At 38.3% G+C, this 9,884-nt stretch overlaps 1 long non-coding RNA gene across 1 annotated transcript in view; it reads right to left on the bottom strand.

Annotated features, from left to right (window-relative positions):
- The window catches only part of LOC122813315, a 236,008-nt gene extending 230,622 nt beyond the window's left edge, over positions 1 to 5,386 (bottom strand). Inside the window, exon 1 of the long non-coding RNA XR_006366661.1 lies at positions 5,315 to 5,386. This is a non-coding gene — a long non-coding RNA (uncharacterized LOC122813315). The remainder of the gene's footprint in view (positions 1 to 5,314) is intronic.
- Between the last annotated feature and the right edge of the window lie 4,498 nt (positions 5,387 to 9,884).

A 9,884-nucleotide genomic window follows, 5' to 3' on the forward strand; every position in this document is an offset into this window, starting at 1 on the left:
AAACTGCTGAATTGCCACAAAAACTACATAGACTGAGTCTTCAAATGTCCTACAATTAAGCAAATGAACCAGATCACAAGATTCAATTGCAGCTTGAAGGACCTCAGAAAAAAGCAAGAAATTCAGAAACCTGTAGTCACGCTCAATAATTCTAAGCCAAGTGTGTGGAACTGCTGTGGTTCTATTGTTTGTTTCTTTTGGCTTTTCCCGGTTAGGGGTCACCACAGCAGAACTCCGGTCCGCTAATAATTGGCAGTTGATTTTTACGTACCGGCTTGCCAGGCCTGACGCATAACCTTCATCGAAGGTACGCCCATTCACGCATGTCTCCATGCAGAAGACACTCTAGCTGAGAATCAAACTGGACAGCGTCTTACTGTGAGGCGAAAACACTACCGCAGCACCACCACCGCAGGTTGTATAAGTAAATATAACTGACTATGCATATCAGTTCCAAACCCAAGTGAAATAATAGCAACATATATAAACTAAACCCAGTTAGTGCAGCAGGACTCAACAAGCTCAATGCACCACAGTTCAGCACTATGAAACACTGGATCAGATAACTAAATTCCTTATATAATAGGCAAGCACCTGCCGAAAGGGGAAAAATGTATCAATCAGCAACAAGGAAACAAGAGACAGACAGTAAGTAAGAAAACTTTGAGACAAACAGCAACTATTTGAGATACACAGAAGTGAAAATGTTTCTCCCCTCAACAGGACTACCAGGTCTAAAACCAGCAAAAGTCAACTCCAAGTTATTCTGAAGCAAGGACAGAAAACAACAAAGTCCACGTAGCACAGCAGGTCCAAACTCAGGTGAAATAAGGGTAGTATATAAGCAAAATCCAGTTAATGCAGCAAGTCACCATGTTCAGTACAGCACTGCTTAGCAACATAACTTAACTGGACCGTGCAACTAAGCTCCTTATATACATGGCAAATACCCGATTAAAAAGAAAAAGCATATGTCAGAAAGCAAGGTACAACAGACAGTACAAAAATTTCAGGATAAATAGCAGCTAGTTCTAGCAGGCAGGCAGAACGTTTCCTATTCTCAGCAGCAGCAGCAATGATAATCATTAGGTACAAAATCAGAAACAATCAACTACAAGTCTTTCATTTACTGTCTGATTTAAATCCTGCTGTAGCAAGGTCAGATAACAAAATCCAGTTAGTCCAAACCCAGATGAAACAATTGCCTTATACAAACAAAATAAATTTAGTGCTGCAGGAAACCAACAAACTCTTGACACCACAGTTCGTAACTATAAAGTCTTTCTTTCTCACCCATATGGAAGGTGCAATTGCTCTCTGCCAGCTGAGATCCCACCCTGGAATTCAGAAATGCATTAGTGCTGGTGAAGTGCAATGCAACACTTCTGGGAGTTTTTTAAACATGTCTATTCTTCACAGACTTGGGTAAGGCATACACTTAAAGAAAATATACTGGCATAGAAATGAGCATTTACCAACATTAACCCCATTCCATGAAACATGGACATGCTAAGAAAGCTCCCAATCACGTCACTTTGCACTTAGCCTATTCTAATATATTTTTAAATTACAGGACCACACTGATGGACCCAGTCTAGTGGTATACTGTTCATCCAAAAGGGAAACAGGAGTACAAGAACAGGCATATATGAGCAAATGGTGAAATCCCATATCAAGATGTAAACAAAGCCTCTCCTTTAAATATGGTAACACAGGAGTGAGGCAAATACTCAACAGTATGCTAGTGTACTCAAGAAGCTTAACTAAAATTAAACAAATGGCCATGTGACCTCTTTCTCACACACTTAATTCTCCATGAATTGTGGCCTGTGTAGGCCATTCATAGGTCTAAAAGTGATAACCATACCTAGATCCAGGCGAAAATAAGCAGGATATGAATACATTATATAGAGTGTGCCTTTCTGTATCTTCTATCTCATAATCAGGAAAGATGTTACAGGCACTTCATTGTAGCAAACAGGCTTCTCCATAAGTCTTTTACATTCTGACAAGTATTTTTTTTTATTTCTTGCTTCATCCGTTTAGCAGCTGACACAGTAGCCCCAGAAACACTGCACCATGCAGTTGCATCAGCACAACAGTAATTTTCCATGAAGTTCATTCTCTATGTAGGAAAAACACTGAAGTGTAAAGAGCTCATATAAGCTTTTTTTCTGGTCATTTTTTACCTTTCATCTTAGCTTTCTTTTCTTAACAGATATGTGCACACTGTCAGTAATTGCCTACTAAGACTGTAATTAAAACCCTCTGTATCTTTTTGACACTAAACCAGAAGATCACAGTTTTGAAATTACTGTGCAAATGTTTTATTTCTCTGTGTTACACATACACCATAGGGAAAAGAAGAAATAGCCAACTTCTATAATATAAAGTGAAAGTTTGGTTGGTGTGTACATGTAGTCAGCTGATTAGTTATGGTGAAAGTCAAACATGCTGTTTGTTTTTTGCTCAAGTACCTTATGTCTGATGGAGGTAATACATTTTTCAGCACTCCCTATGTATACACTAGATCAATCACATACAGAACTTATAGGTTCATAGGAGGTTACTGGGCTAGTGGCCCTGCATCCCTTACAAGCCTAGCCATGTTAATCCCTAGTTGCCTCAACTGTTTTTGGTTAGATGGATGCAATTCACAGAGCATATCTATGATAAACACCGACTTCCCCTATCCATGAAGGACATGCATGCTACCTCGGGCTGAATTTGTAGTCTCCCATCCATTTGTCCAGACGGCACTTGAATAGGGTCAGTGAGGATCTCTGCTTCATGTGAATTGGAAGTTTATTTCAGAGTAGCAGCAAACTTGTCAAACTAAAAGTCTTGACACAATACCAAATTGTGCATAAACAGTAGATAACACACATTTTAGTAGCTCTTTGTAAAAATGAGTTGTCTCATCCTAGCCTGAAATCCTTATGTATACAATAGCTTGGTAGATCTTTGTAAAAATGAGTTATCTCATCCTAGCCTGAAATCCTGATGCATGCAACAGCTCGGTTACCTGCAGGTGTGAATGTAGGATACGCAAGCATGTCTGAGTTAAACAGTATGAGCATAGCCTGACTAAGATAACAAGCATTTCCATAATCCTGAGGCACAGACTTCTATCTGTACAAAAGGGAACTTTAGTTGCATCAGTAATTAATTTTGTTTTGACTTATGGTCCTATTTGGAAAAGCATTTCATGCCATAATGGACAAGAAATAGGCAGTTGTGATCTGCAGCATTTAATACTCTGAAGTACTGCAAGGAAATGCTTAGACATGCCATTCATATTTTTATGACTGTGGTCATAGGACTAGAAGGAAGGAAATGTAGTTTATAGGGGAGTGCTTGTGAGGAGTCATGGTCAGGTAGCAGTAATCCAAAGAACACCAAGGTTTTCCAATGGAAAGAAAGACAGCAAAGATTGATGAGTGTCTGGGGCTAAATGGAGGAAAGCATGAAGGGATTTTACCAACAGTACATAAACAGGATGGAAAAGGAAATGAAGCCCCCAACACAGCACTCATTTGAGGTATTAGAAGTGCAAACAGTGGTAGGAAGCTGAAGCAACATTGCATATTACAAAATAATAGTTCTTCACTTTCAAGTTTGAAACAAGTAGTGCTATTATGCTGACAGACAAGTAAGTCACTATTTTTAAAAATCACTTCTTTGATATGGTACAAGTTAACTCAAAAATAGTTGTTTATGGTAAAATATAGCCTTAGTGATGCAGTTAAGGATTGTTGTGGTACATATGACTGCCTAACCAATTTTCTAAAATTTATTTTAACACAAGTAGATGAGATCCTTACCCCAGCAGTGGATTCATTCTACCTTATCAAGCATAAACCCTAATATGTTTGTCTATAGAAAAGTATTCCATGAAAGGGCTGGTAGGGGATGCATTATCAGATAAAGAGTCTTGAACCTGTGCCTCGCTTACTTAGCAGCATGTGTCAACAAACTACCTGTTGTTGAGCTGCCTCACCAAGGCTGTCCATCATGCTGAGACATACTGCAACACCATGACTTTTGGTCTCAAGGATGAAATGATATTTATAGACACTTCTTTCTATGACAAAACTGCCCTGCTTTGGCTAGAGATGGTAATCATGCACTGGGAAACATGTCTTCCCGTCCAACCTTATCAGGTGACTGAGGTGATTGTTTGCTAGCCCTCGTTTTACTTAGAAGAATCCTAGTCCACTTTCAAGGCTATACTGTTAACACAGCTGATCCGAGTAGTAAATAAGTGCCCCCTTGTCAATATGTTCCTAAAATATCTTAAAAGAAATTATTCCTACAGTATCTTACCTGAAGCAGATCGGTATAGTACTGCTGTTTTAGAGACCAAACTGTACAGTAGCAGACAACAATACAACATGGAAATACACATTTTCAACATGACAGCAATATGAATAATATTATTGCCAGTTTCACTAGTAAAATTTCTCCTTAAAAATAGCTATACACTTACTTATGAATCAGTGGATTTCTGGCCACGTAAGATGATTAGTTTCACACTGATGAAATTATGCTGCATATAATCTTTTTTCCAAGTCTTTGCATTCATACTGCAGTTTCTTGCTAACCATAGGCTAAAATAACATTTGTGCTAGTAAATGGAGTTCCAAATAATGTAAATTGTTTTATTTACCCTTGCAAAGTGGTGGCATGAGCCCCTTTAGTGGTATAATTACCTTCCCTAGTCTATTTGCCAATGCTGTTAATTCAGTTGATTTGCCAGTTAGCACTAGAAGCTGGTGCAAGAATCTATAAGGAGTGGCAGTTTGTGTGGAAATCCCTGTCCAAACAATTGGGAAAGAAATATAATGTCCCTCCAAATGTCCCTAATCACAGAAAGATTAATGCAAAATCAGATGTCTACAAAGATAGGGGCATTCAAGATACCAGGGTACCCCTTCCTTAAATACACCCTGAATTACCAATGCACATTAAAATAAACCTCATTACAAGTAAACAGAATAACATTTCTGCACATGCGTATCTAGAAAACTCTGAAATATAGCTAATCCACTAGATTCATACCACCTGCTGTTTCCCTTTACAAGCAAAGATACAGCATTTATAATCAGAGACATCCTTAATCTCTGCTTCGGAATAGCAAAAGAGGTCTGAAACCAGTAACTCTGTACAAAATGGCAACTTCTGCATAATAAACAAACATTCAGAATCAGTTGCAGGCTACAGTAACAGCTAATTGCACATGATCTAACTTGTTAGCTGTTAGTGGTTTAGCTAATGCTTAACTGCAAAACAGTGCATGAAGATATATACCTACCTATGGAGAATGTTTTCGTTAGATGTAGTTTGGAGTGTAGCTTAATGCTGACTCCTCCTTCCTGTCCAGGAATGTAGTGGACTCGGAGTGTAAGCCCTTTCTCCCTCCCATTCCTTCTAAAATGACTCCTCCTGCTGGATCGTTCAAGTAAACAAGTTACAGCAATATTTTCATAATCAGATGACTTCTGGGGATAGCTGCCAGCATTAAGGGAGAAAGAAAAAATGCTGTGCAACAGAAATTGACTGTGCATTTAAGTAAAGCATATACATGTATAATTCTTACTTGCCCTAAATAAAAAAATGCAACTGAGACATAATATAGATGAAAATATACCAAATGCAGTAAAATATTGCATTTGAGCATAATACAACATGATGTTTATTTTGTATTTTTGATGTTCACTTTATTGCTTTTTTTTTTTTTTTTTTTTGTAAAGACATGCTTACTTTGCATTGTTTGGAATAGGCACAGCACAACACTCATCACTTACATTTCAGTTCTGAGTGCTGGGGGCAGCAACTCAACCAGAAATCAACCTTGTTGGCTATATTGACCAAGAGAAACCTTTCGTACCTCTCAGCTGTACAGATTTTTGCAGAATGCCCAGACGTTTGCCTCATATTTTTGGTCTGTTTCTCATAAAATTGTAGTTTTCTGGCAAACCATTGGCAAATCATTGAGAAATGAAGTCAGAAAAATAATGACAGACATTTGAGTTATAGACTACATACCCTTCAGAAAACTCTTGTGAATGCAAAACCTGTTACTCCATCAATTTTCTAAGTTTGTAAGAGCAATATTTAAAGTGTCCCTATTTTGGGCCTTTGTTCAGATTTCTTGCTCCAGGAGGTTGACAGGTATGAACCTTGTTCATTTGAAGCAGGAAGTGAGGGCAGGTTAAGCAGTTTAGAAGTTGCAACATTTTCTAGCCTATTGCAAGCCCATGTGTTTTCTTCTCAAAGACAATTCTTCAACAGAGCCAGAAAGCCACGTTACCACAGGAGAAAACTATTCTCTATAGGGAGTGTGGGAGATGGCATTCCCTAGTGTTTCTAGCAGGCTGGGTAAAAGAATGTAGGACAAATCCTTAGTTCTCATCACCGTGAGTTATATTAATTATGCCTGCACTCTGCACATCTTTGAGAAGCATGATAGTGTTGGCAAATCATTAGTAACCCCAATATTTAGGTTATCAGCATTTCCATGCTAGTTCATCTTCTATGAAGACTTTTGTCACAGTTAAGGTAATGAGATGTGGATAACGGATGATATTCAGAGCTAGGTTTGAATCCTAGGCCTTGCTATATTACAGTTTCAGTAAAGGCCCCTTATGAGGCTTTAGATTTGTGATTAAAGGTTATTAACAAGTGACCAGAAACTTAATAAGTTAACTGTAGATCATAGAAAGATTTTTTATTAATTACAAAAAAAGCTTAAAACAATGGATCTCTTGGTGATTAATATACTGCAAGCTCTTTTTTAAACACTTTCTCTGACTATATTACATCTAGATTTTTTTTTGGGGGGGTACCTTAAAAATCTCAGCTGGCACTATTTTAGTTCTTGTTTTTTATTCTTTGAAGTAATCCTGCCCAAGAACATTAAAGAATATGACGGTTGTTCCTCTTCTGTCTGTCATGTGATATTACAAAACATCTTTTCAGTCTCATGACTGAAATGAGTAAAGAAGAAGATAGCTCCTAAATGAAAACAAAGTCAGCTGCAGACATTTAAATATGATAAGCTTCTTTTGTTAGTTCAGACATCTTATACACAGAAGCAGTGCCTCATTTTCATTCCGGAACTTGCAATGTATGACTTATGCTTAAAACTGTCCAAAGACAACTGATACTGAGTGTTTATCAAAGTAAAGCACTGCTAAATTAAATTAATATATTACTCTCAAGGGGGGGGCTGCAGTGTAACTTAGAAAATAATATAAACTGTAAATGTGTTTGCAACAGGCCACTGCCAGAATTAAACAGAAGTCTGAACATACTGGCTGCGGAGAGGAAAGTCCAAGAATTTAAACTTTAAAGTCAAATTTTGCCCCCTAGTGCATCTTCTCTCCCTCCTCTCCCCTTATTTTCGCTTTTCTTCTCAGTTTTGCAGCATGTTATAATTACTGTAGACATAGTTTTGCTCTAGCTGTGCACCAGATCATTACTGATTTAAGAAACTACTGCCTCTAGTGGCTGGTTATGTTGTGACCATACTACCCTTTCTGCCAATGAATGCTTATTCATGTCTTTCCTGAACTGTCATCTGCAGAGCTGTTTCTAAGCAAATACAGGAAAAAGGGGTTGTGGGTGGATGGAAATGGTTCCATTGGTAAATCTTGATAACATCATCCCTCCTCCTCCAGGCTGCACTGTATCTTTTGAAATCGTGGAAGGTCCTTCATATTATCACAGCTCTTCACAACAATAAAGACAGAACACCATGAAAATGAAGTTCAGTCCCTTTCCACTCTGTATCTAAAGCACTACCTATATTGTAGGGAGGTGAGTTCTGGTGTAAAGGAAGCTTTCTGGATATGAGAATGAAGTGATCAATTTTTAAAAATGTTTATAGATTTTTAGCATGTTATTAAAATATAGCTATGAACTTATTCATCAATATGGATTGCACGTGCCTTCGACTTTCTGGTAATGCAGGGCATCCTAACACAGTCCCCTCATAAAAAAAAAAAAAAAACAGTAACAGTGTATGACAGCAGTCTGTATAGCAGCAGGAGGGTACCAGTATACACAGTTTACACAAGAAGAACAGCTTATGCTATTCCTACAAAAAAATTGTATGTGCTTTGCAAAAGAAAGCATGTACCTCTCATTACTGCATACTAATTCTGAGAGCGGCATTATGACTTTTTAGGCAGACTCCTGCTAATGGACATCCCAACATAACTAAAGTATTGGATCCAAAACAGATCGCAATAACCTTACATTGCACTGAATTTGAAATGCAACCATATCTGTGTAATTTCAGAAACTTAGTTTAAAAGTAAAGTACTCCCTCCATACCTGGATTTTGTGTCTATCATGTCTTTAGAATTGATGGCAACTGAGGAGGTGCTTCCTTATTTGTTAAGGACTGTATAATCTTAGGCACTCATTAACTGAACTCAGTGAAATCTAAATCACACTAAACAAGGTAAATGATCAGTTTATAGACTGGATATCTTCTATATCACCAGAAAGTCATGTTTGTTTGTTTGTGTCTTTCAGCTTTTCCTGGTTAGGGGTTGCCACAATGGAACTCCGGTCCGCTAATGATTGGTAGTAGATTTTTACGTACCGGGTTACCAGCCGTGACGCACAACCTTCAACGCATGTATGGTTCCTAAATGTACTTGAGGAACTTCCTGTAAACAATAAGTCCATTATTTTATCAGACTTTAACTACTCATTAGTAAAATGGAGTACCTCTAACTCCAACGTAGGATATGCCCCAAAGTTTTTAGATTTAATTAACAGAAGCTCCCTGGACCACATTGTTAACAAACTCACTAGAGGGCATAATATTCTTGATCTGTTCAGTACAGTATCTTCGTGACCAAAAACTGAAAACTGGAACCAAACTGAAAACCAAAGGTCTACTTTAGCATACCAAAAAACTTTATTTCATGCCTTCGTTCTAAGACTTCTTCAGAATACACAAAGTAACAAACAATTAGTTCAAATATATGTTTCTCTTTGCATCCTATTTAAGCCACACATTTGCATGGTGCTGCTCTTCGCTCAGTGGTAGTTAGCAGTGCCCTGTACAGACACAAAAGCCCAGAACCTCAGTTATTCCCTAAACAGCTGTCAGTGAAACCTTTCCAAGCTTTTCCTGTTGTTCTAGGAACAACTCAGTTGCGCACTGATCTGTGTCACCTTATTGATCAACCTCAGCCTACACAAAGTATAGGTCCCTCTTGTAGTCTTGGGGCTACCAGCACAGTCCTGTCTAATTAACCCATTCCCTTCCCTAATAAAACATACAGTAAGAGCCTGCTATCATGGACAGGCAGTTTCCCATCATTTCTCCGGACAGCCTGATAGACATGGATATCCTGAGGCAATGTAACAATTGTCTCCTGTATACTGACAGCCACTTACTCCTGAAATAAACAAATACTTTATGTTGGAGAAGTAGTTACATTGGAGGCAAGACTCTCACATGAGGACAAATTGAATCCCAAACAGGTTGTCAGCACACACACACTTCCCACAGTAAATAAGGACATGATGCATAAACCCACATATGCGGAGGTACTCACTAGTAACTTGCCAAAGGATCAGAGACCTCCGGAAGGGAAACCACTTACAGACATAACAATGCAAAAACCAACAACAACACATAATAACATGCACACCAGAGTCTCAACAAATAAGCCCATAAGGCATAACACCACAAAACCTAATATGATTCTATTGTAAGACACACACTGTGAGATCCACCAGGCTGGATAAGGAGTGGGTTATGGTTAGCTGCCTGTCAGGTGCCAGGATCTGTCAAGTCACTCAAGCCCTCATGTCACTCAAACACAAGGACATAGTCCATGTGGGGGTGAATGACTTGA

Source organism: Protopterus annectens, chromosome 10.part0 (assembly GCF_019279795.1).
Source record: "Protopterus annectens isolate FY-2018-M chromosome 10.part0, PAN1.0, whole genome shotgun sequence".
NCBI lineage: Eukaryota > Metazoa > Chordata > Ceratodontiformes > Protopteridae > Protopterus > Protopterus annectens.